This window comes from Mustela lutreola, chromosome 18, assembly GCF_030435805.1.
Source record: "Mustela lutreola isolate mMusLut2 chromosome 18, mMusLut2.pri, whole genome shotgun sequence".
In the NCBI taxonomy this organism is placed as follows: Eukaryota; Metazoa; Chordata; class Mammalia; order Carnivora; family Mustelidae; genus Mustela; species Mustela lutreola.
In genome coordinates this window covers 16,421,229-16,447,704 of record NC_081307.1, presented here as the reverse complement: position 1 = coordinate 16,447,704, position 26,476 = coordinate 16,421,229, and the positions used below count along the sequence as shown (strand labels likewise).

At 39.4% G+C, this 26,476-nt stretch overlaps 1 long non-coding RNA gene across 1 annotated transcript in view; it reads left to right on the top strand.

Annotated features, from left to right (window-relative positions):
• Positions 1 to 26,476, top strand: part of LOC131820381 (uncharacterized) — a 242,762-nt gene that overhangs the window by 39,214 nt on the left and 177,072 nt on the right. The window contains exon 4 of the long non-coding RNA XR_009349615.1: positions 17,604 to 17,746. This is a non-coding gene — a long non-coding RNA (uncharacterized LOC131820381). The remainder of the gene's footprint in view (positions 1 to 17,603; positions 17,747 to 26,476) is intronic.

Genomic DNA, 26,476 nt, shown 5'->3' with positions numbered 1-26,476 from the left:
GTTCCAGTCCTTCATGGATAATTAGAAGGACCCTTCCTACTCTTACATTCTCCTGGATGATTTGTCACTCACTTTAGGTGTGCCCAGAATGGATGGGCACTTCTGTGACCCAGGTTCTCAGTTTCACTAGAAAATATGTCTGAGTTTAGGACATGAAATATAAATAGTTTCCTTAAGAATCTGCTTCACGGGGCACCTGGGTGGCTCGGTGGGTTAAAGCCTCTGCCTTCAGCTCAGGTCATGATCCCAGTGTCCTGGGATCGAGCCCCACATCGGGTTCTCTTCTCTCCATGCAGAGCCTGCCTCCTCCTCTCCTCCTCTCTCTCTCTACCTGCCTCTCTGCCTACTTGTAATCTCTGTCTGTCAAATGAATGAAATCTTAAAAAAAAAAAAATCTGCTTCACTTGCAGAGACTAAAATTTAATGTTGATCAGAATGGGGTTCACATTGTGATTTAAAATGATATGAAATCTACTGGAAAGTTTGGGGACTTTAGATTCAAGAAAACCCATGGAGCAAATCTTAGCTGTACCTCCAGCTAGCCCAGTGGCTGTGGACAAATCTCTTCCTCTTTGATATTCAGCTTTATCATTCATCATAGAAGAATGTTTATCTTTCAAAGTTTTGGGAGTGGATAGGAGAAGGGCATGCAAACACCCACTGTACATATACTCTCAATAAGTTTCAACTGTAATTTTATTCAAAAACGTGTTTTCATAAAAAGGAGCATTTATTGATACTTTTTCATAAACAAAATTTCTTTCCAAGAACAATAAAATATTTAGAGTATCTTTCTTTCCCTCTGAGATCATAAAATAACTTATATATGGTGACTGGCAGTTTAATTAAATAGAATGGTCCAAGCCAATTTTGGGTGAATGAAAGCCACATAGTTTAATGCACATACCATGGTCAGTGTCAAAGAATTAAACACATAAAGTTGCTTCAGAGGTCTTGTTTCAATGAAGCAGTTTCTGACCTGGTATTCCTCAATCTTAATGGGTAGCAGTGGTATTGCATGAGCTTGTCTCAGTCAGCTTGGGCTGCTATGATAGAATAAAAAGTGTAAAAGAGACTCAGTGGTTTAAGTAGCTGACTTTTAATTTCTCACAGTTCTGGAAGCTGGAAGTTGGAGATCAGAGTGCCAGCCTGGTCGGGTTTGGCAGAGAGCTCTTTCCTGGCTTACAGATGACCACCTTCTCACTGTATGCTCAAATGGCCTTTCCTTGGTGCATATCCAGAGAGAGGGAGAAAGGAGGAAGAATCTTTCTCTTTTTTTTCTTATAAGGATACATTCTTAATCAAACCCTAATTACCTCCCCCAAAAGCCCCAGCTCCAAATACCATCACATTGAGAGTTGGAGCTTCAGTGTGTGAATTTGGGGGAGACCAAAGCATTCAGTTTACAACAAAACTTTTATAAGCACTTCCAAACAATGAAATAGGATTCTTATATTTGCCCTCTATAAAGCAGCTCAGGCTAATTAAAAAAACAAAATTCTTCGCTGCACTTTTTTATCAACTCTGTGGTAGCAGTTGTCCCATATGGATTGTGAATTTAAATAGACATATCTGATTAATAAAAACAAAAATATTACTTAATAAAATACAGTTTAGTAGATAAAACATTTCAAAATACAATGCTTTTGATGCTGAAAGGAAAAACAGGAAATTTTCAGGTTTGGTTGATAATGAGAGTGGTAGTATGGATATGGGAGAAAGAAATCAAGAAATGCCCACGTTAAGGTGATAGTTGATATCCTGACAGAATGATCTTCCCGGCAATACTTAACCAGATAACAAGATATTTTTCAGTAAAACATACAGAATTTCTGAAAGAATAAAAAGTATGTGACCTGTAAAGTTCATGGGCCAAGTGGCCAAGTAGTCATGATGGGACATTCTTATACTCTTAGACCGAAAATCAATTTTTAGAATGTGGGTAGTCCCAGGACACCCCACTTTGTCATGGACAAAGGCCTTAGAAAGGGAAGGAGGAATCACTGCAAGGTATATGACCATAACAGGACAGGGGTAGAGAGCAGCTGGGAGGCACAGCTGTCTCGCAATCATGGATAAGTAAGGGTCTCACGGAATGAGGCAGGTATCTGAGGAAACAAAGATGATTGTAGCCTCGTAAGGTGTAGGATGGTCCAATGAAGGAAGTATACACTTGCAAGAGAGAGGTGTTGAAAAAGATTTGAGAGAGACAACTGTCCCTATAAGGCTTTTATACAAGATAATCAAAGCACTAGTAATAGGATATCTTGTTGTCAAGTAAATGCAAACGATTCTCAATGTTCCCAACTACTTATGCAAGTAGAATAATATCCCTTCATGACTAAGTATTTACATAGCATTGACCTAATCTTTCTTGCTGCTTTTGCAGAAGAGTGGATATAACCAACCACCCAGCGTGATGAGACTCTGACCTACTTCTGAAGATTTTTTTTGTAAAATAAGAATTTTTGCCACCAATTCCCACGCTCAATAACAGCTTCATTTGTTTAGTTCTTACAGTTTACAAAGTGCTTTTCATACATTTTCTCATTTGGATTTTCACAACTGTGGAGGCAGGAAGCACATGCAATTTATTCCCATTACAGATAAGCAAGGGAAAGCTCATCTGAAAACATGGCCAAGATCAAGTTGCTGAACTTGGTCATTAACTTGAACTGGGTCATTAATGCAGGTCTTGAAATACCCAGTTCTTTCAGCTAAATTATGTGGACTCTATATAAAATGCTGCCAAAAAGTAGTTTTTGTTCCTAAACTAAATTTCTCATACAATAGTGAAGGTTCTTTTTTCTCAAATCCTGAAAAACGAAGATAGAGAGTATTACTGGCAGTATGAAATCAACCCAGATTAAAAAAAAAAAAAAAAAAGATTAAAATTATCCAGTATCATTATGCTAACCTTTCTACTTTGGCCATGTTTTCTAACTCTTTAATCATGTTAGGTGGGTCTCATTTCACTGTCTGATTGCTAGAATTTGTGGTAAGCAGTGAGATAAAGGAACTTTAGCTTCTTGCAAAACACAATCTTTCACAATAAGATAATTATGTGTAGAAAAAATGAACAGTTAAGAACATAACAGCACCTATCTTCTACAAATGAATGAATAAAAGAACCGCTGACAGTCAAAAAGATTATTAAAGTTGTTCTTTCAGAATACAGTGTAGCGAATGAGAAGCTCACAGTAAAAAATGTGCTTAGAAGTAAACTTGGCTCAGTCTTAAAGAGGTGTTATTGTTCTTTTAATACTATGGGTTTAAATTATGGTTCTTATTTTTAGGTGTTAATATTGGAAACTTTATATCCCGGGGCCACATCCTTCAACATTTTATAATACTGTGTGGCCATATGAAATAATGCCTATAAAAGCATGTTAGGTGTAACACAGGGGAAATACGAGTTAAGGACAATAACTGTAGAGTGAATGTTTTCCTTTTTACACATAAGCCTTACATGTATATTATTTGTCTGCTCGGCCTGTAAAATAGGAACTGTATCTGCAGTTTATAACCAGATAAACTAGAGTGCTAAGAAGTTAGAAATCTCCTCCAAATATCACACAGCTCTTTTGCTGAACTCAAGGAACAGACTCAATCTTCTTATTCCATTTTTTTCACTTCTTGTTCCGTTTTTTTTTCACTTTGCCTTTCCATCTTTTCACATGATTCATGCAGTAATTTTCTACCAACTATCCAAGCTAAAAATGTGGATGACATTCAATTTCAAAAGTTTTAGTCCCTTTTGTCTCCTCTGTACTGACAGAATGTACAGAATACCCTTAATAATAAAAAAAAAATCGCCTTTTGAAAAACATATCCAGAATATTAACATTTATAAGCTCACTACATTTTTCTGTACGTCACCTAACATTATCTCTCGTGTCCTCATGTCTACGTGTTGGACTTCATTCTTTTCAGGAGAAATGTTGTTCACTATCTGTGTTCAGTGCTATATCCACCTTTGTCCCAAACACCGAATTATATCCAACACCACATGGAGAAAGCAAGCTTCTTCACCCATTGAAACACAGATGGGATTCAAGGAGCTGCAGGAGTTTAGGGGGGTGACCTCTACGGATTGTCAGCTTTGTAAACTCAGAGTCCTAGAATATTGTTTTAAGGGGTCTTAGTCAGCGTGGGCTGTCATAACAAAGTACCTTAGACTGGTGGTATACGCTAACACAAATTTATTTTTACAGTTTCGGAGGCTGGAAGTTGGAGGTCAGGATGCCAGCAGGGTCTAGTTCGGGGGAAGCTCTCTGCCAGGTGCCAGACTGCCAATTTCTTGGTGTGTTCTGAGATGGGGAGAGAGTGAGGAGGGAAGGTTTCTTGTGTCTCTTACGAGGGCACTAATCCCCTTCTTGTGGGCTCCTTCCTCATGACCTCATCTAATCCTGATTACCCCCCCCCCAATACCATCACATATTGGGGTAGGGTTTCACCATAGGAATTTTAGTGGGACACAGACATCTACTCTGGGACAGAAGAGGTAGTAGAAATAAGTTGGATTTTGAGATTGCTCAGGCATAGATTTGAGCCCCAGTTCTGTCCTTCCACTTGCTGTGTGTAAATGACCACCATTTTAAAGCTCAATATTCCTAGGTATAATGCAGGACTAGTAATTATTTAACAGAACTCAGGTAAAAATTAAAAATAATACGTGGAAGTTCTTTAGCTTCCTTGGCATTATGCCTGATATACAGTACACATTTAATAAATAAATGGTAGCCATTATGGTCTTTTAAGAATTTTATGCTAGGTTTCATATGGTAGAACATTTATTTCTTTTGGGAACAGGTCACATGGAAGGTATACCCATTAAAACACTCAATGTGTTTGTATCCCCCCCCTCTTTTTTTAAAGCTTTCATTTATTTATTTGACACAGAGAGAGACAGCGAGAGAAGGAACACAAGCAGGGGGAGTGGGAGAGAGAGAAGCAGGCTTCCCATAGAACAAGGAGCCTGATGTGGGGCTCTATCCCAGGACCCTGGGATCATGACCTGAGCCTAAGGCAGACACTTAATGACTGAGCCGCCCACACTCCCCAATATGCTTGTATTTCTAATTGCAACCTTCTTCTCTAAATTGAGACTTTCCCCCTCACATTTGCTTATTCTTTTAAAAACTAAGCTTATTTGGGTTTGGAGCCTGGATTGCTTACATTAGAATCCTGCCTTTGGTTAGACTTCCTGGCTGTGTGATTTTGGGGAAGTCACTGTAATGTGCTGTACATCCTCAGATTCCCGTGCTGAAATCCTAACCCCCAAGGTGATGATACTAGGACATGGGGCCTGCGGGAAGTGATTAGTATCATCTTTAAAGAGAGGGTAATATTAGTTCCTGCTTCATAGCGTTGTTGTAATGATCACAGTAATAAGTAAAGTGTGTAGAATAATGCCTGACATGTAGCAAACATTATAGAATGCTTAAGTATTAATATCATTAACATACAGTAGTTTTATAATTTCTCCCATCCTTTCTTTTTTTTTTTTAAGATTTTATTTATTTATTTGACAGAGAGAGATCACAAGTAGGCAGAGAGGCAGGCAGAAAGAGAGGAAGGGAAGCAGGCTCCCTGCTGAGCAGAGAGCCCGATGCGGGACTTGATCCCAGGACCTAGAGATCATGACCCGAGCCAAAGGCAGTGGCCTAACCTACTGAGCCACCCAGGCACCCCTCTCTTCCTTTCTTTACAAAGATCATCCTCACTTTAGTTTCCTTAATTACTTCTCACACACTGCCCTCCTTATGTTTTACATTTTTACAGCAGAAATATTATTTTTTTAAGAGGAACTCTGTACCTTTTCCACTGCCAACAATGGTCCCTACAATGCATAAAGCTCAGTCTTCTGTCTCCTTTACTATGTCAAATACCCAAATATAACTCCTTATTCTTCTCCCTGACCTTGAAGATTCTAGAATCTGTTTGCTGAGTCTTGGATCACTTGGAACATTTGTATGTTCTGGTTTTTTCCAACAGCTTAGAAAATAATGAAAAAAGAAAAAAAACCACAATTCTATGCTTTCATCCTTCTTATAGGTTAGGAGAGGGGATACTTGAATGTTGTGACACAAGGTAGTATATGTAATTTAAGAATATATAACACAGATGTTACATGTAACACAGGGTAGTATATGCAATACAAGTGAATGTAATACAAGGTAACATATGCTAGATGGTAGATGAGCTACATATACCCTGGGGCCACAGGAGTTCAGGTGCTGAGGAGGCCAGTGTGGTCTGGGGCAGCTGGGAAAGGTGTCATGCAAGAAATAGGCAAAGAGCTGGCTTCTGCCCTAAAAGGTAGGGCCTCTTTCTAGGTGTTTGGAAATGCCCAAAGAAATGGATCAAGTTTGCAATGTTTGGAGGAAAGTCTCTACTTAAATGTCTGCAGGCACTCTCTGACTATTGTCTCAGCTTCCCTGTCTCTGATATGCACCCATCATCCACACACGCGCATGCGCACGCACACACACACACACACACACACGCACACACACACACGGCTCTCCTGATAGAACTGTGCAGCACCACTGTGGCTCCAATTTTCAACCCAGAAACTGGTAAATTATCCGTGACTTTGCCCTCCTATAGCTCTAGGTCTCTAATCAATCAGAAAGTGCTATTGATTGTCCTCTTAAATATCTCCCAGATCTCTCTGCTTCTCTCTATCATAAGTGCCACTACACAATTTGGGCACTGTAATTTTGTGCCTAGATTATGGGAACAAGCTCCTAATTGTTCCCCCTAAATTCGTTCCCACCCAGAAGCAAGAATGATGTTTCTGTAATGTAAATCTAATCGCTGTCTCTGCACCTAAACCTGGTGGCTGCTTCTTCCAAAAAGTGCATTGCCCCAAAGTGGAGTAGCCATGGCAGCCATGCCTAACAGTGTTGGGTCTGCAGCAGCAACGCTCCTGGAGCAGGCAGTGCATGTCTGTGGGGGAGGTGGAACAACAAAAAGTGAGTGGGATCCTTTCTGAGTGTCTTTGACATTTTCCTAGAGGTTCCCCGATCCAGGACAGGCAATAGGGAACATTGGAGAAAATGTCTGGCTGATGCTCTTCAGTTTGGCTGGTAAGGACCTTTGTTGTCTGGGTATGAAAATGCCATTTGCATTCACCAGTTGGAGACAAATGGGTTAGACACAAATACATAATTAGCGATTCAGCACCTCTCTGTGGTCTGTTTCTTCAGCATGAGATACTCTCCTGTGTTTCCTTTCGGCTGCACCCAGAAAATTCCTTGTTTTCTTACAGTACTCATCTTAAAAGACTTCTCGGGGAAATCTTTCTGACCCACCCCTCCCATCCCCAGGGCAGGTTTAGGGACTCCTCTGTTCCCTCTGTGCTCACCCAACCTCTGTGAGGGTTACATCACAAACTTAGTCTGTGTGCTTTCTATACATTCCCCGCTGAACCAAAGACACAGAGAGGCTGGCCTACGTGAGAGAGAAGGATTTGTATGAAAACTCGTGGAATGAGATTTTCTGCTCCCCACGCTTGGTAAGTGTGTCTGTGGAAAAGGTTAAGAGAAGGCACCCTGGAGAGAAAAGAATTGCCTAACCAAGGGCCTGGGGCAGAACAAACGGGACTTCCCAATCTTGTGCGGTAGCAGAGCTAGAGGAAACCTCTCTCCAACCACCCCTGCTCCACCATGAGGACCGGATCCACTTCAGAGTTTTTCCACTGAAGAGGGTGACCAAGTGACATATTGTACACTATACATATATGGTAACAGTGACAGAATAATTCAGGTTGTCCTGAATATTATGGTAGCTCTTCTATTGATGCTATTTCATTTCGTTTAACTTAACTCTCACAAAAACTTTCTAATGTATGTATTTTATCCAGTTTTAGGGATAAATAACAGATGTATATAGATACCAAATAACTTACCCAAGTGACATAAATGACAAATGGGAATCTTGAAACCCTACTTAGCCCACCAAGTCAGACTTGATCATTATGCTATTCTATCTCTTTGCTTTGACTCTTTTATATTGATTTCTGAGCCTCTGTTTACATAGATGTCTGTGTACTTTTTAAAAAAAAAAAAGATTTTATTTATTTATCTGAGAGAGAGAGAGAGACAGTGAGAGAGGGAACCCAAGCAGGAGGGGGTGGGAGAGGGAGAAGCAGACTCCCCTTTGAGGAGGGAGCCCGATGCAGGGTTCGACTGGGATCATGGCCTGAGCTGAAGGCAGATGCTTAATGACAGAGCCACCAAGGTGCCCCATGTCTGTGTACTTGTGCAAGAAGCAGTCACAGCTTCTTTATCTATATCGCCGAAACTTAGCAAGCTATGTGGCATGTTGTTGAGAGTGCAACACAATTAAGGTATGAATGAGTGCATGAAAGAACAATGGGGAAGAATGGAATGATCAAAAGGGCAGTCGTGAAGGGAGCTGTTTGCTGGGACCGGTCCTGCCCCTGGAGTTCCAGGGACGTGATACATTCTTTAATGAAGATTAGTGTTGATTTTGTTTTATTTGAGTTATTCTGTATGGAGTATTTCTAACACGCATGAGCAAACATGGAGTTCACCCACCTGCACACTCACGCTAGTGACTAGCAAGGTTGAAGTGCCCACCTGCTCAGTGCCTCTCTGGCTCTGTTCTACTTGCTGAAATTCTGATGTTCAAAGGTTACTGGCTCATTCTACAGATTTTCTGTGGATGTTAGGTGAATTGAATTAAGACAAGTCAGCATGGAAAGAACATGAGGAATTTTAAAACATGAATAAAGGTATTAGGCTATAAGATATATTGCTAGACCAATATGTTCTAGAGACCTGTGGTACAACATAGTGTCTATCGTTAGCAATACAGTATTTGTACTTCAAAATTTGTTATGAGGGTAGGTCTCACATTAAGTGTTCTTATTCTGCACACCCCCACTGCTGCCAGCAACCAAAGGGATATAAGGAAATTCTAGAAGGTGTGGGATATACACATTTCCTAGATTGTACTGATAGTGTTGCTACCACTCTGTGTATGTTGCATATGTCTAGACTCATCAGTTGTGCATATTAAATATGTACAGTTATTTGTATAGCAATGATACCTCAACAATGCTGTTAAAAAAGATATATTTGCAGTCATAACTTTGGATTTGAAGAGAAAGATGAAAGCAGAAGAAAATTAGTAGTATCTTAACTCTCTGCCTGATGGCAACTGTGTCTTAATTTTTCTGATTACTAAAGAGAAGATTCTATAGCCCATTTCTGTTCCTCTCTGCTTATAATCCACTGAATTAACTGAATTTTTTTATACAGAATTTTTAGCCAATGCTTGCAGTTAACCCAGATGGCAGCTACTTTTTTTTTGAGCTTTGTTCACTCACACCAAGTCAGCCTCTCGCCTCCTTTATCTTTGATTTGAATTGTTTCTTGGAGGGCAGCTACTTTTTTTCCTTCTCCATAAAAATTTAAAATTAAGACTTGTCAATTCATGGCTCATTTGTATCCTGGGTTCATGAAAGGCTTTTCTTTTGTTCAATTACTTATGAATTATCTTTTCCACATGCTCATCATTGCCAGTCTTAAGGCTTTCAACACAGATTGCCCAACTGTCCTCAAGAAATGCTTTACTAATTTATATTATTTTATCTCACGAGTATATGAGAATGTTTATCCCCCTTTCCACCTCCTATTCTATAGATAGCAATTCTTGAGTTTGGCAGAAATCAGGATTTATCTCCCAGGAAGAACTGTGTGTCCCATATAGCCAATGGCTAAAGAACTATCAATTATGTAACCATCAGATTCCTCATGCCTACCCCCCCCCCAAACATTTAAGAGAGTTCCTCAGCAAATTTTTAAAAAAATTTGCTTGAATTTTTATTATCTTTCATTTATCATTTGAATTTTAAAATCTTCCTGATGCAAAAACAGAGGGATACATGATCAAAGATAAAAAACACTGTCAGCATTTGTTTTCTTTGCATTTAGGAATTAAAGAGAAATATGTATGGAAATATGCTAAGCATGTAAGAAGCTCTAAAGGGTTGAAAGTTACATACAAAAATATAATAATGAGCCAAGAATTATAAATGGAATCCATGGAAATGAAGGTGACTTGCATAAAGGATGGGTAGAATACACACTGATTGCAATTTCAGACACACACTTAGAGGGCCACTGAGGACGAAAGTGGATTCCGGATAAATCTGCAGCGTAGATGATATAAAGACACACACACACACACACACACACGCACGCACGCACATACATACATCAGAGAGACAAAATGGGAAAAATAGGAAAATAAAGTGTTATCACTGGATAGGGTTATCCAGAGTGTGTGTGTCTGTGTTGGAGGCATTGGGATGGGGAAAAGAGTGTGAAACAAATTCAATTAAGCAATTACTTTGAAATTTTAGGATCCCTTTCTTTTCTGAATGGATCATTGAAAAGAACTTCAAAAATAGAAGTGTTTTTGACAGTTAAAGAATTACCAGAACTCAGGTGAAGGATTCTATTCTGGTAATAAACCATATATACTGCAGTTGAAGGTGAAGAAGAGAGACAGATCTGCACTAGTTAGCAGGAGGGGGTTTCCTCTGGTATTCCAGTAGAACTGACCAAAATCTTACATTTCTACTTTAAAAATACATTTCTACTTTAAAAACCTAAAGTTCCTGCCCTAAAGTTAAGTATTAGATAAAATCTTCAGGGGACTTATAATATTTTTAGGATGAAGAATACATTGGAAATTTTACTCTGTAATTCCTTTGTAAGGGATTAGAATGAGTGCTTTTTTTTTTTTAAAAAAAAAAAGGATTTTATTTATTTATGTATTAGAGAGAGAGAGAACACAAGCAGGCAGGGGGAGCAGCAGGCAGAGGGAGAAGCAGGCTTCCCACTGAGTGGGAAGCCGGATGTGGGGCTCCATTCCAGGACTCTGAGATAATGACCTTAGCTAAAGACAGGTGCTTAACTAACTAAGCCACCCAGACATCCCACTTTTTTTTTTTTTTTAAGATTTTAAGATTGAAGCTCTTGAAGATAAATTCTAAGTTCTAGAATTCTGTATCTTCCAAAAAAGAACAGTACATAATTCTAATTAGAAAAAAATGTGTGTGGGACAAATATTCTTCTCTGTAATATAACCAATAGGTATAATAGTCTTAATCCCGACATGTATGAACACTTTGAAGGTAGATTAATTTGCAGGAAATATTAGTGCCATTAACAATTTCCCAAAATGATGCTTTCAAAGAAGAAATCAAGCAAAAAATTACTTGTGGCTGAAATGTATGATTTGGCTTTAACTCTGTAAAGAATGGGATTGTAGCAATACTTTCCTGTCAGGTAGCGTGTTCATTTAGGTGTTCTAAAGAACACTCTCTCTGGCTCACAGTTGCTCATCAGTGCTCATCAAGAGCAAGGCCTTGCCCAGTCCATAGAAGCCTTGGTCACCAGCTTAACCTTATATGATGGCAGGTTCAGAGATGCTTTTGAGGCAGATTTTAGCCTTGCATTTGATAGGCATTATCTGAGTTCACCTCTTTGCATGGAGTAGACAAGCAGGATGCAACTGCCTAACTCCATTGGATACCATTTGCACTGAGCTGTGAACCATGGCTTGCCTTTCTGTCCAGAGACTGGAAATGCCATCTCTTTGGACGTGTTTCTTGATTAATCTTGTTAATTATCAGAAGAGAGTATTCACCATAACTTTTAATGGGCTGATTTCCAAAGCTAATTAGCAACAATGCATGTGCAATACAGATGTGAGCTCAAAATGAAAACCTTGAACTATCTGCTGTTCCTCTTGACATAGAAGAGAAAAGAGCTCTAAAGGGCCAACAGAATCTACCTGTACTTTTAAAAGTGTGAAGAAAAAATCAGAACAAATGAGATGTCCTACAGTTGTAGAGAAGATTGAGCTTTAGTGATTTTGAGCACATCTTTGGGAGCATGGTGAGAAAATTACCCTCATTGTAGGAAGCAGAGAAGAGAGTAGACGGGAGGAAATAGGAGTCAAAACTCATAAAACACTTATTTAAGATTATTAGCAGCTTTTTTAGCCGAAAAGACTAAATAGCACAGTAGGACACTGGGATGGTATTTTTAAATTTGGAAAGAATTTTGGGGTGTTATTTCATAGGAAGAAAGGAGAAAGAGAAATTGAAGATATTGAGAAGGGAAAGAAAATGTTGGATGGGTGAATGAATAGCAAGGTGCCTCCGGCCTAAAGAGGAGATATCGCTGTAAGCCCAGAAGCATGGTGGACCATGGAGAAGCATTTATACCTCTCCTCTGGAAGGCAAGTTTTTGGGAGGCACCCAGATGCCTCTGAGTCTGTCTTCTCTAGTAAAAAATGCATGCTATTAGTAACAGGTGGGGCCTTTATTAGGGTATTGAAATCCAGGGATGTTTTCCCTGGGCCTTTGGATTCAGGCAAGCACACAGAGCTACAAATTGAGCCTTGTCACGTGTCAGATAGGTGAATCATGTTGTTCTAAAACATAAAAAAGATGTTTAAGACTCCCATGCGTATAATTTGCTCATAATTTTTCTGTCCCTTTCTTCAAAACACCATTGGGACGATATCTTCTTTCTTTTACATGCATCTCAGAATGTTTTCCCCTTCAGAATGGCCTTTCCTGGTCATTGTATTTATCCTGGTTCTGCCTATGGACAGCATTCCTGGGAAAAGAGGGGAAGCACACATGGAGGACGGCCTTAGGACCTACACTGCCCAGGATACACCCACCTATAGCTCTCAGGTCACAGTGCAAGGGAAAATAATGCTCACTTTCAAAAGATAAAAAAGTCTCTTTTCTGGGTAAATTCCATACAGCCAAACAGAGGCTAGCACATAGCTAATCATGTTTGGTCTTTTCAACAGGTACAATTCTCGCTATCATATTGGACATATGAATCTTTTAAAGGGGATTCTTAATTGTTTTCTTGTTTATTTATTCTTTTTTTCCAAAACAAATTTTAATTTTTTATTTTTTATAAACATATATTTTTATCCCCAGGGGTACAGGTCTGTGAATCACCAGGTTTACACACTTCACAGCACTCACCAAAGCACATACCCTCCCCAATGTCCATAATCCCACCCCCTTCTCCCAACCCCCCTCCCCCCAGCAACCCTCAGTTTGTTTTGTGAGATTAAGAGTCACTTATGGTTTGTCTCCCTCCCAATCCCATCTTGTTTCATTTATTCTTCTCCTACCCACTTAAGCCTCCATGTTGCTCACCACTTCCTCATATCAGGGAGATCATATGATAGTTGTCTTTCTCTGCTTGACTTATTTCGCTAAGCATGATACGCTCTGGTTCCATCCATGTTGTCGCAAATGGCAAGATTTCATTTCTTTTGATGGCTGCATAGTATTCCATTGTGTATATATACCACATCTTCTTGATCCATTCATCTGTTGATAGACATCTAGGTTCTTTCCATAGTTTGGCTATTGTGGACATTGCTGCTATAAACATTCGGGTGCACGTGCCCCTTTGGATCACTACGTTTGTATCTTTAGGGTAAATACCCAATAGTGCAATTGCTGGGTCATAGGGCAGTTCCATTTTCAACATTTTGAGGAACCTCCATGCTGTTTTCCAGAGTGGCTGCACCAGCTTGCATTCCCACCAACAGTGTAGGAGGGTTCCCCTTTCTCCGCATCCTCGCCAGCATCTGTCATTTCCTGACTTGTTGATTTTAGCCATTCTGACTGGTGTGAGGTGATATCGCATTGTGGTTTTGATTTGTAATTCCCTGATGCCGAGTGATATGGAGCACTTTTTCATGTGTCTGTTCGCCATCTGGATGTCTTCTTTGCAGAAATGTCTGTTCATGTCCTCTGCCCATTTCTTTTCTTTTTTTTTTTTTTTAAGATTTTTTTTTTTTTTTTTTTTTTTTTTTTTATTTATTTGTCAGAGAGAGAGTGAGCGAGAGCGAGCATAGGCAGACAGAGTGGAAGGCAGAGTCAGAGGGAGAAGCAGGCTCCCTGCGGAGGGCAAGGAGCCCGATGTGGGACTCGATCCCAGGACGCCGGGATCATGACCCGAGCCGAAGGCAGCTGCTCAACCAACTGAGCCACCCAGGCGTCCCCTCTGCCCATTTCTTGATTGGATTATTTGTTCTTTGGGTGTGGAGTTTGCTAAGTTCGTTATAGATTCTGGACACTAGTCCTTTATCTGATATGTCGTTTGCAAATATCTTCTCCCATTCTGTCAGTTGTCTTTTGATTTTGTTAACTGTTTCCTTTGCTGTGCAAAAGCTTTTGATCTTGATGAAATCCCAGTAGTTCATTTTTGCCCTTGCTTCCCTTGCCTTTGGCGTTGTTCCTAGGAAGATGTTGCTGGGGCTGAGGTCGAAGAGGTTGCTGCCTGTGTTCTCCTCAAGGATTTTGATGGATTCCTTTCACACATTGAGGTCCTTCATCCATTTTGAGTCTATTTTTGTGTGTGGTGTAAGGAAATGGTCCAATTTCATTTTTCTGCATGTGGCTGTCCAGTTTTCCCAGCACCATTTATTGAAGAGGCTGTCTTTTTTCCATTGGACATTCTTTCCTGCTTTGTCGAAGATTAGTTGACCATAGAGTTGAGGGTCTATTTCTGGGCTCTCTATTCTGTTCCATTGATCTATGTGTCTGTTTTTGTGCCAGTACCATGCTGTCTTGATGATGACAGCTTTGTAATAGAGTTTGAAGTCCGGAATTGTGATGCCACCAACGTTGGCTTTCTTTTTCAATATCCCTTTGGCTATTTGAGGTCTTTTCTGGTTCCATATAAATTTTAGAATTATTTGTTCCATTTCTTTGAAAAAGATGGATGGTACTTTGATAGGAATTGCATTAAATGTGTAGATTGCTTTAGGTAGCATAGACATTTTCACAATATTTGTTCTTCCAATCCAGGAGCATGGAACATTTTTCCATTTCTTTGTGTCTTCTTCAATTTCTTTCATGAGTACTTTATAGTTTTCTGAGTATAGATTCTGTGCCTCTTTGGTTAGGTTTATTCCTAGGTATCTTATGGTTTTGGGTTCCAAAACAAATTTGACAAGAAACAGATGAGCGACAATGAGGTGAGGTCTATTAGTCCAATCATTATAAAATGAAAAGGTTTTTAACCTAATAAGACAGCCAGTTTGAGGGGAAAAGATTCCTATTTGTGTATGAAAGGAAGCAAAGCTTATTCTTAGTTCTGATTTTCATAAATAAATACATTACTGTATACACACACAGAGGAAACTCTGTGTCATCCCATCAACATGACAGAAATAGAGTTTGGAAAAAAGTCAAGTGTGGTGACATAAAATTCAGTCTTTTGGTGTCTGGACAGCATAGAACCACTGTCCATGCAAGAAAAATGACACTGCCTCCTGAAATTTCACTAGAAACTTAATTTATCAAACATAATGGGTCAAAAGAGGGAAATGTGGAGTTAAAGAATAGTGGGAGTTATGAACAGTGTAAAGCCCTACTCCAAAGATTCATATGATTTTTTTTTTTATAGTGGTATTACTTCAGAGAAAAAAAAAGAGAACACATATATAGTAGTCATTATCATCAACTGCTTACAAAGTGATAGAAATAAACCTGACATAGTTTTCAGTGTAGCACCTTGCAGGGGGCCAGAGAGGCTCAGTTGGTGAAGTGTGGGACTCTTGGTTTTGGTTCAGGTTATAATCTTGAGGTCAGGAAATCACGCCCTGTATTGAGCTATGCTCAGTGGGGAGTCTGCTTGAGACTGTTTTTCTCTCTTTCTCTCACTGTCTGCACGTCCTCCTGCTCATGCTCTCTCTTTTTCTCTAAAATAGATAAATATTTTATTTATTTTCATTTTTTTAAGATTTTATTTATTTGACACACAGAGAGAGATCACAAGTAGGCAGAAAGGCAGGCAGAGAGAGAGGGAGAAGCAGGCACTCCGCTGGGCAGAGAGCCCGATGCGGGGCTCGATCCCAGGACCCTGAGATCATGACCTGAGCTGAAGGCAGAGGCTTAACCCACTGAGCTACCCAGGCACCCCTAAAATAGATAAATATTTTAAAAAGCTAAAATAACACCTGCTATATTAGAACTACATCAGCTATCACTGTGTGTCTATGATGGGCTAGACATTATGCCAAGCATCTGACTTCTGTTAGTGTTAACTTTCGGAATCATTTTAGAAGTTAGAAATGATTGACCCATTTCATACATGAGGCCACTGGGGTTTAGAGAGGAACTGTGCACATGGAAGTGCCTGGACCCTAAAGATCATGATCTTTCCTCTATCTCTTGATGCCTCATTCTGTTGTAGGATACTACTCTTTGATGAGAAGTTAAGGTTCAGTGTGACAATGTTCAAAGCAAAGTAAGAAAATTGTGTAGAAAATATCACTTTATGTAACAAGTAAATTAAAAAATTAATAACAAAAAATGCACTTTGAGATTAATCCAGATGTCAAAAATAATACTGATGTCTCCAGAAAAGCACTACATAGAGATGGAACTGAGGAGTCTTGAAAAGGCAAGGTTACACAGATAGAATAACTCTGGACTTCTTGCCTTTTGGCTCTCCCTTAATTCACCCTTGAGGAATATTTAACAACTCACCTGTGTTGTGTGTCTGGTCTTGAGACTCATTAAGTAACCCTTCTCAGGCTGTGGACATGAAGGCAAATCCTCCACAGAAAGGAGACATTCTAGAACATTCTAGACATTCATACTAGAATATTCTATCATGACTTCCACAGTTTTGCCCAGGCAAATAAAGTCACTCAAATTCCCTTTCTACTTTGTTCTTAAGTATAAGTGAATAAGCTTTTCTCATGTTAAAAATATTGCTGCCAATAACTATGAAAAAATAAATACAGATTTACCTGATTTGGCCTACAAAACTATCTGGATCTTTACAGAAAAAGTTTGTCAACCCCTATTCTAGGTAAATTAGTGGATTTTAGTTTGGATCATTCTTTTATGTTGCATAATCTTAATATAAATATAATTGACTTAGGCAGTTTTTCTAGTGTCCACAAGTATGAGACAAAGACAATGAGTGAGCTTATGTCTGGTACCTGTTTTTCCATGGGAGACTCTCATTAAATGTCTTGGATGGCATTTTTGAAGACAGGTACTAGTTTGCTAGTAGAAAATTAATGCTGACTGAGTTTCAGAGTTCTTAACTCTTATCTTTGTGTTCAAACATGAGATCACCTGATAAATTATTCTTTCCAGAGTCAGACTGGCAGGCCAACCTATTTTCTTTCTCAGAAAAACAACAAACACAGGCCGACTTGCCTCTTCCATTATTCACAAGTGAAACCTCATCAGCTACTTTATTAAGACTGCTATGCTGAGAGTTCTAACACTCTCTACACTTAAATTCAGCATCAGGCACGTGTGAACAAGCTTCAAAGACAGCTTCCCACTTTACTGTCCTTTTACGATTACAGCCTAGAAAACCTCAAGGGATCTGATAGCTTCTCTTGGGAAAAATCGGGTGACACTCTAAGTGTGAATGGTGCCTAGAGAGACATGAAAGAAGCCTGGAGTTTGAAGTTGCAACCAGGCCTGTGCTGGTACTTTTCAGACAGCCCTCAGGATTATCCATCTTGTTGGATGTTGCCAACAGGTCATCTTACAAAAAGTCACAAGTTGGAGTCATGGTGCTGTTATTTCCAACTACTTCCTCACCTGCTGAAACACACTGAGGAACTTCACAAATAGAATTTCCTGAGGCCAAGCTAACAGATGCACTGAAAGAGGCATGATGAGGTAAGAAAGACCACGGGATATGAATGATCCAGGTTTAAACTCAGTTACTGCCATTTCCTTGTCCACGTGGCAAAGAGGCACCTGACTGCTCTGAGTCTCAGCGTCTCACCTGGGAAATGGAGTGTTTCTCACAAGACTGAAGATTAAATGTGATATATAGAAAAGATGCCCAGTTGCCTACCTGTGGGGTGTGCAATAAACAGTGTGGTATTATTTCCATCCACTAGGATTGTAAACCTTTTTCATATTCTAAGACACAGGATACTTGCAACAGGTTCATAGAAACACTGTATTCTTAAAAAGTTTAAGAAAGCGCAGGCACACTTATTCACAGAAACATGCTACTTACTTCCCTGTTACTTAAACATAACCTTGACATATCTTAATAGGAAAAGGACAATCAGTTTGGGTCTAATAGTGTTAAGATTCTTCTTTCTGGCTTATAGTCTTCATGAGCAAAGTGAAAGGGAGGGCCAAAATGCTGTCATAGAGCCTTATCACAGGTATGTTTCTGGATGTTCAGATCCCAATTCCTTTACGGAAATGTTTGTATAGAGCCCATGGGCCTCAACTATCCATTCTCCTTATTTATGTGTTTGAAGTGCTACAGCATACAAGATACATTTGGCTTGGGAATGCCATGTTGCACTTAAATATACATACAAATACAAGATTTTAGCAATGTGTTCTAAACAAAAGGATGAGGTCTTACTCCCAGACTTTTCCTCCTGTCTTCTGCTCGGAGCTGCTCCTGGCTTCCTACCCCAGGTGGAACAGCTAGCTCACAACATCTCTTCCTCCTGACCGGGTGTCAGGGTATGACAGCCTTCCCCCGTTCTCTCTTTCTCTCTCACTCTCTTGTTCTCTCTCCTAGTGGGTTTTCTCATCATGACATTCCTCATTTGGGAAGGTAATGAAGTACTTTGGTTTAAACAGATCCTGCTGATTTGTAGACTGCACATGGGAATGAAAGCCAGAGATTCTGAGCGATATTAACAATTAGCTATTCTGTTTAATTATATCAGTGTGAACCATGACAGATAACTGAAAATTGATCAAGTTCTTTCCCAGAGTATGATAGTTATTTACCCTCTGCTTTCATCTCCTTATGGCTGATTTCCTATACAAACTGAAGTGGTGTCTCTGTTCTCCTGAGACCGTGTACTTTTCTCTCCTTTTTAGATCATGCTGCAAGCTATTATTATGAGAACAGTAATGAACGAAATAAATCCTCTTACTGTAGGCAGATAATCTCTACTCCATGAGATAATTATCAGATCTCATGGGAATTTGTTTTTAAACTCACTTCATAATGATGACTCTCTTCTCTGAAGATGCTTCATCACGTCTAATAGAATGTAATCACAGACCACGGTGGGATGTGTAGTACTTGTTTAAAATCCATCTCCTAAGAAAAGGGAATGGGGAAAGTTAATGATATCTAATGGCCCTTGATCTCCCAAGAGGTTAGTCCTTCCTACCTGACAGTGGTATGAGAAGCCAGGAAATCTGATAGTACTTTAAGTATTTTGGAAAAGGTGAGTGGTCTACTTGTATTATATGTCAAGGCTACGATCTAAATGAGAAGCACTTGGAATTGCAGATTCTTTAAAGAAAAACTGACAAGCAGAATAGGGTCAAAGCCAATACCGTGAAAGTATAAGTAGGAGAAAACCTTTTGAATCTCAAATCATATAACAGTCTGCAAACAGTAGGTTTTTCATTTTGCATATTGAACATTTTGCATATTGGCAAATATAACAGATAATGAATTATTGATCCAAAAGAAGTTCAGCAAATGCAGAGCTTAAGTAAATTGTCTGTTGTTCAATGCAAGGTACATTGATGTAGTAGGACAAGGGGGGGCAATGTATTGATCCACTCCCCAGATCCTTCTGACCCACACTGATAAGAGAAAAGACAAAAGTTGAACACACTTTAAGTCTGGTTTGAATCTAATAAATAATTCTGCCAAGATAGAAGTACTTGGGCCTCCTAAAATCTGGTGTCATCGTCATGATATTCTTCCTCGTGGCCCATTTTGAGTTTTATCAGCATCGCATGTGAAAAAAAGCTGTTGAATTGTTCCTCTGGAAGCAGACTCGCCATGTGGCTCTAAATGAAGTGTAGTGGATTTTATCTTGCTGGTAAGAGACAGAACTACTGATAATCTTTCCTAAGATAGTTTCCTTTATGCTTCTTTCTGAAATGAAGTGACTTGGGGCCAGGCAAGTTGTGAGGATTCTTATTTCTGAGGAAAAAGTTGACTACTTTTCCTTTGAATGCCCTAACCAATCTTAAAATTCAAAATCGTATCCTATCGCGGTAAACCACGATAAGGAAGGAGAAAAGGGTCTCAGTGAGCTGGGGAAGACACTTTTTTTTACTTAGAATTCATTTTACCATATTATCGCACTTGACAGATGACCCTGGTGCACCTACTGCGTGCCAGGCACAGTGTCTAACACTGTGGGATCAAAAGATGAATTAGATATGATTTAATTGCTTGGGAGAAATAAACAAGCAAATTATAGCCACACCAAAACACAATAATCGCTACAAGGAACATAAGCCACAATGCTAAGGGAAAATTCAGAAGGGTCTAAATTATCAGGGAAGTTGCCCTAAGATCTGAGTAGGCATTAACTTGATAAATTGGAAAAACAAATCTCACCTGATGCATCCAGGTGGAACATAGGGAGGCTTGAAATCTGCATGACTCACTGGAGGAACTCAAACAAGTTGGGTCTGTCTATAGCAGAAATTGCAAATGTTGTATCAGACATGAGGTAAGAGGAATGGTGGGCACCCAAAGGTATTTGTTGTTTATCAAGAAAGCACTGGGGGGGGGGGGTCACTGAAGGACTTGCCTTGACTTCATATGTGATTTGAATATAGCCACTGCCAGCTGTGTGAAAAGTACATTTGGGGAAATCAAGACCAGAGCCAGAAGAACACTTCAGAAAACAGACTCAGTGCAAGAAATGAGCAAACCCTGAATAATAATCATTACCCTTAACTAAATATGTATCATAGGCCATAACAACAATAAGTAGTATGCTAATAAGTATTTTATAAACAGCTCATTTAATCTTCATAAGAAACCTCTAGAGTAGGTATTAAGAACCCATTTTAAAGACAAAGGCCTGGGATTCAGAAAATTTAGATACCTTGATTGAGATTGCATAACTATTGGTAAGACAGAATTTGGATCCAGGTCTGTTTGACTTCAGAATACATGCACCAGGAGGCATTAGGCAATACTTCCAAATCAATGGTAGGACCCACTTAAAAGACAATGCTGTCATTCACCAAAAGGAATTCAGATGCAGATACAGAGGTTTTGGGGAAATGTAATAAGCTATATTGTGGATATGCTGAATTTGAGCTTTCAGTTAGACATCTATGAAGGGATGCCACTGAGTAATTATATACTGACATAGAATTTAAAAGAAACTTGGTTAGAGATTCATCCGCAGGGCACTCACAGCCACATAAATGGCTCTTCATCCAGAGAGAAGTAAAGGTAAAAAGAACCGTTGGTCAAGACAAAATACTGGGAAACAGTACTAAGCAGAAGGGAAGTCTATGAGTGGAGTTACAAGAGTGTCCAGGATGATTCCAGGGTGAAGTCAATCCGTCAGTATGAATTATGCATTTCACACACACAAGGTAATGTGTTGGGCCCTAGAGCTGATGCAAGAAAGTAGCAAAACATCAGCATTTCCCCCTCAGGAATATTGGGAAGAAAATAGCATGCATACACACAAACAAAAGGTTAAAATTAATACAAACATTTACAGAACCACTAAGTGAAGTAAGAAATGTCACCAGGCAGAATACCGGAAATTTCTTACAAGTGGTTTAGGGAGTAAGACCTCCAGCGAGGAGGATGAAGAAATTGCTTGGTGAACTGGGTTAATAAGAAAGGCTTCATGGAAAACACGAAACAACTGATTTCAAATGTATCTGTGCTTCAACAAGCTATCCTCTTTCAAATTCAGATTTCAGGGCCCTGCCCTTTGGATCTGATTGAACGGGTTGGAATTTGACTCTGAACTCTTAAGAAGGACTTCAGGTGATTCTGAAGCAGATGAAGCAATACAAAATTTGAGAAATACCATTTTGGAGAATGTTACAGTGTGGACAGAGGTGTTGAGTGGTGTGTGCTGTGGGTGCTGTGGGAAGGGGTGAGCATTTAAGGTGAAGAAAAGGCAAGAATAAAATTACATAATCATGATAAATGGAAAACTGTTTGCACAGATGGTCGAAGAATGTCCAGATTAGGAAACACTGGGAGATGTAAGTGAGAGGCACGGCCATATTAGGAAAACCCTGCAGACCTGTGTAAGGAGTTGTTGTCAACTGAAGAGATTTAATCATACTTTACAATTCAGGCTCAGGCAGTGCAGTTTTGCTTTCTGCAGCAGAGAATATACATCACATTGCTCCTATAGCTGGAAAGTCTAAAAGTTCTTCTCTAAATATTCTGACCTGGAGCTTCATAGGGAGGGTGGGAGGTGGGGGAGATAATAAGGCATGAGAGAGAAGAAGCTTGAAGTGGTTTGGTCCAATGGTAAAATGCTCCACAGCAAATAAGGCACATAAATTTAATCGAGTTGCCTTGTAACTGTCTGTCAGCAAGGCAATCATTGCATTCTGCTTTACTTAGTCTCTTGCTCTTTTGAGAATGACGACATTTTCAGAAAATCTTTTTTTTCTCCCAACAAAGTGGCACTTAAAACGTACTAACAGACAATTAATTGCTGTTTGGAACAACCTATGAAGTTACTCCTCCGAACTACAGATGTGTGAGAATATAGGCAAAAAGTGAGAATTTATTCCAAGACTCTGACAGTGAATTATTTCATGAATAATGAATGATCAATTGCTTGCTCTTATTTTTAAATTTGTTCTATAAGATTTTTGTCAGTCGACTTTTGTTTCAAAGAAAGAACTTTTAATTTGAATTAAAAGAAAAAAGGAAAGAGAAGTAACACTATTTATGATGGAATATGGTGATCTTTTTTCAACTGTCCCAAAGGAGCACAGCTCCTGTAAAGCTTCATTCTACTGGGTCACCCAGTGAAGTGGCAAACACATTGCCCTGTGTATCCCAGGACGCACTGGACTCACCCACATTCACTTGCATCCAAGAGCCATCACTAGTGCTGTCAAAGCCCTGGTCACCTGTGCTGCTGGGGCCAGTGGTGCTGGACATGCAAGGCTATCATGAGTGAGGGGCACCTAATCAAAATATGGAAACAAAAGCACCTCACCAGGTGGCCATAGTAGTGTAGAGAAAAATCATCTGGGGTGAGAAATAGTTCTGAGCTTGTTTGGGACTGGAGTTGGTATTTTATACAGGGCTATCACGCAGGACTTCACTGATGTGGTGCTGTCGAAGTTGGTACCTGAATAAAAGAGAAAGCACCTCTCAGGTGTCTAGGAGGAGAGAGTTCTAGGTGGACTTTACTATAACTTTGGATTGCAGTTTTTACCTTTACTGTGATGCTGTGCTGGAGGGATGTTTTTACGGATACAGACAAGAAACCTGTGGCAGTCATGCATAGGTTGTAAATAACCTTTGATGTTATATCTCATAAGATAATAAAATGCTCACCTTGGAAACAATAATCACTGTCCAACTACCATGTTTCCCAGAACAACTTTGTCCCACACATTGGATTTGGGAAAACTGCTGATACGGAGCAGAAAAACAAGATAGAACATCCAAGGTGGCAACATTTAAATTTACCTGTCGAGTAATATTTTATGAACCTAGCTTTTCTAGATTCCAACACTATAACAAAACGAGGTTAAAACAAATTTGGTGTCTGCTGGGCAAGGAATCAAGATGGTTCTTTCAAAGAGGAAGAGGAGAAACAGCTGAGCAACAAAATTGTTTTATTTTACAGAGGTCCCTGTGGATACTGCATTTTGAACTCTTTGTCCTTTCTACTCATAAGGATTAAATAGTATTTTGACAGATCTTCCTGGTTCCAGATTCAGGTTACACTTGCCCAGTGTCCATTTTGGGGTTCTTCAAAGTGTCTTATATCTGTCATGATTTATTCTCTTTCAAATGTGTATTCTCTAATTGCCTGGGATATTTGTCTCCCAACGCTTTTTACATCAAGGTGAACTTCTTAGCAAAATCCCTCCATCTCCAAAGACAGCAGTCTCTTTGGATGTGCATCTTCTCCTAAAACAAAGCCCTTCATTTTTTTGTTTTAATCTTTTACCTCCTACTCCATGTCAAGTTTCCTCTCAGACTCTCCAGTATGCTTTAGCTTATCCTCTGTTAAATTGGAAAGTGACTATCTCATAAAATTTTATGCATCCAGCATAGATAATAAATGTAGGCAATTAACAAAGAAGCTATGTTTTTGTAAACTCAGTGCTAAGATGGTTTCTAGTGCTGATAGACATACATACACGGGCATTTCAACATTTTGATTTCAAGTATCTTATTAGTAAACAAGATAGATTTACATCAGATGGTTCAGTCCTCCAAAGGCCAAACAAAGAAATAATTATAATTCCAGAGCAGTAGCAGTAAACAATTCCTGTGGCCTTATTCCAATGTCAGCACTTCATTTTAATGGGGACTGGATATCTGCTGTTCATTGTGAAATCCTTGAATATACTTAACAACCTGCTTAGAGTATATTGAGTTCATGGGGATGACCAAATGAAGCCTGAAAATTTATTGTAAGGAAGTTGTGCAGATTACATGAGAGATATTCATTCTAATTTAGGGCTGAGCAGGAACACATACGATTAAAGATTTGAATAGGACAGTGTTGAGACAGATACAGTCATGCCTGTTATCACTCTTGTTCATTGTCCATGTCTCCCCCATTCACTGTATTTCCTTTAATTTTTGATTAGCAGCCTCCGGATCTGTCCCCAGAGTGTGATTACACTAATGTGATCATTCAGATAGTACTCTGAGAACATTTTTTACATGTGTTATCTTTTTCATGTTCTCAACCATCCTAAGAAGGAAGCATTATTATGGTTATGTCATGTGTGAGCAAAAGGGGGCTTGATTTCAATTGACCCAAGATGATTAAGTAACTAACAATTTTCCTCTTCCCCCAAAATGCATATGTATTTGTGTTTGGTATTGTTTGGCAGTCTTGCATGCACTTCCCTTTCCTAATTAATGGAGGGAGGAGTAAGCTCTCACCGTGTGTGTGGTCTTGTAGGTCAGCGGGGTTCTGCTTCCCACTGTAGAAACTGTCAAGGGCCAGATCCCCTTCTTCTCAATGTCTGGCCGCAAGAGTGTGGCTCATTAGCTGGGCTCAGTTAATTTAATTTCAAGACAGAATCTGAGAAAAAAAGCGCAAAGTTGGAAGAATGAGCAGAATATACTGTTACTAGATGTGTCTGACAATGGTAGCATTTGCAAGCATTTGCAAGGCCCAACAATACCCACGAAAGCCCACATGCCATAAAACTAAATATTTAGAAGTTATAAGTCAGTATAATGAACTGTTTAATAATATGCATAATATTTTTGTTCTTGTACTTGACGAATGTTATTTTCATAAAAACAAAGTGATCAGGTTTGAATTTAGAATTCTCAGATCCCTTGGAGCAGCTTGCTGGATACTGGAAGCTTGAGGAGAGTGGACCCCTGGGGCTTGGCCCTAGTCTACTGGCCCTCTTTTTCTTTGTGTTCCTGGTTCTGTCCTGCTCTGTAAGGGATTTTGTGCCTATGCATATGCACATGCAGATCCAAACTCCTATTTATACCCCTCAACAGAAAGTGGTACCTTAGCCACCCCTGGATATTGTTCTTTCTTGACGGAGTTGAGCCTGTGAAGAAATCTGCATCATTCTGGCAGTGAATTCAGAACTATTTATGCAAGGAATTCTGGGGTCTTATGTATCTAGAGCATGGTCAAGAAGACAGAACTTGGTGCTCCCTTTGTTTCATAGACTTCTGCTTCATAGAGAAGGTCATATTCAGAAGAGGGCCAAGTTGAGTCCTTTAAAACCCAGACCTTAAGACAAGGTCTCATTGCCTGGACATAAGGTGGTACTGTGTGGTGATATCCCATCCAGGAATTTGTTATTTCTTAGCTTCTAGATCCCCTTTGGTTCTTGCTGGTTTTCTAGACAGTTACTCTTACCCCATTCTCTGAGCCCTCAATATATTTTCAGTCCATTCCTTTGGCTTACACTAGCTAAACTCCTTGTTGTTGTTCACAACTGGAAACCTTGTTTGAAACACACAGTCTGTCATTTATCCCACAAGATGAGGATGGTAGGGGGGTTTCAGTGACTACACAATGATGGATGAAAACAGCCTGAGTAATGTTAGGTACCATCAGTCCATGAGAAACGGGTAGATAGGACTGCTCCTCAGCCTTTTTATATATTCTATCAGGTTCACCATTTCTTATTTTTTTCTTTTCAGGGTAACCTGAGGTAACCCCTCAGGTGAAATATTGAGGGTGTGATACAGGGCCTTGTGCTGGTTGCTGTCAACATTAAAATGCTATTTAGTTACTTAAAAAACAATGAAAAATATCTTCCAGATTACCAAAAAACAGATATCCATTTGAGAAAAACTTGTAAATATAGACAAGTGAAAGGGAAGGCACACATCCATAATCATCTTACTGTCCAGAAATAGTCACTGCTCTTAACAAATCACTGTTTTGAGCATCTCTCTAATAAAAAAGGATCATACTATACATGTTCATTTAAAACCCG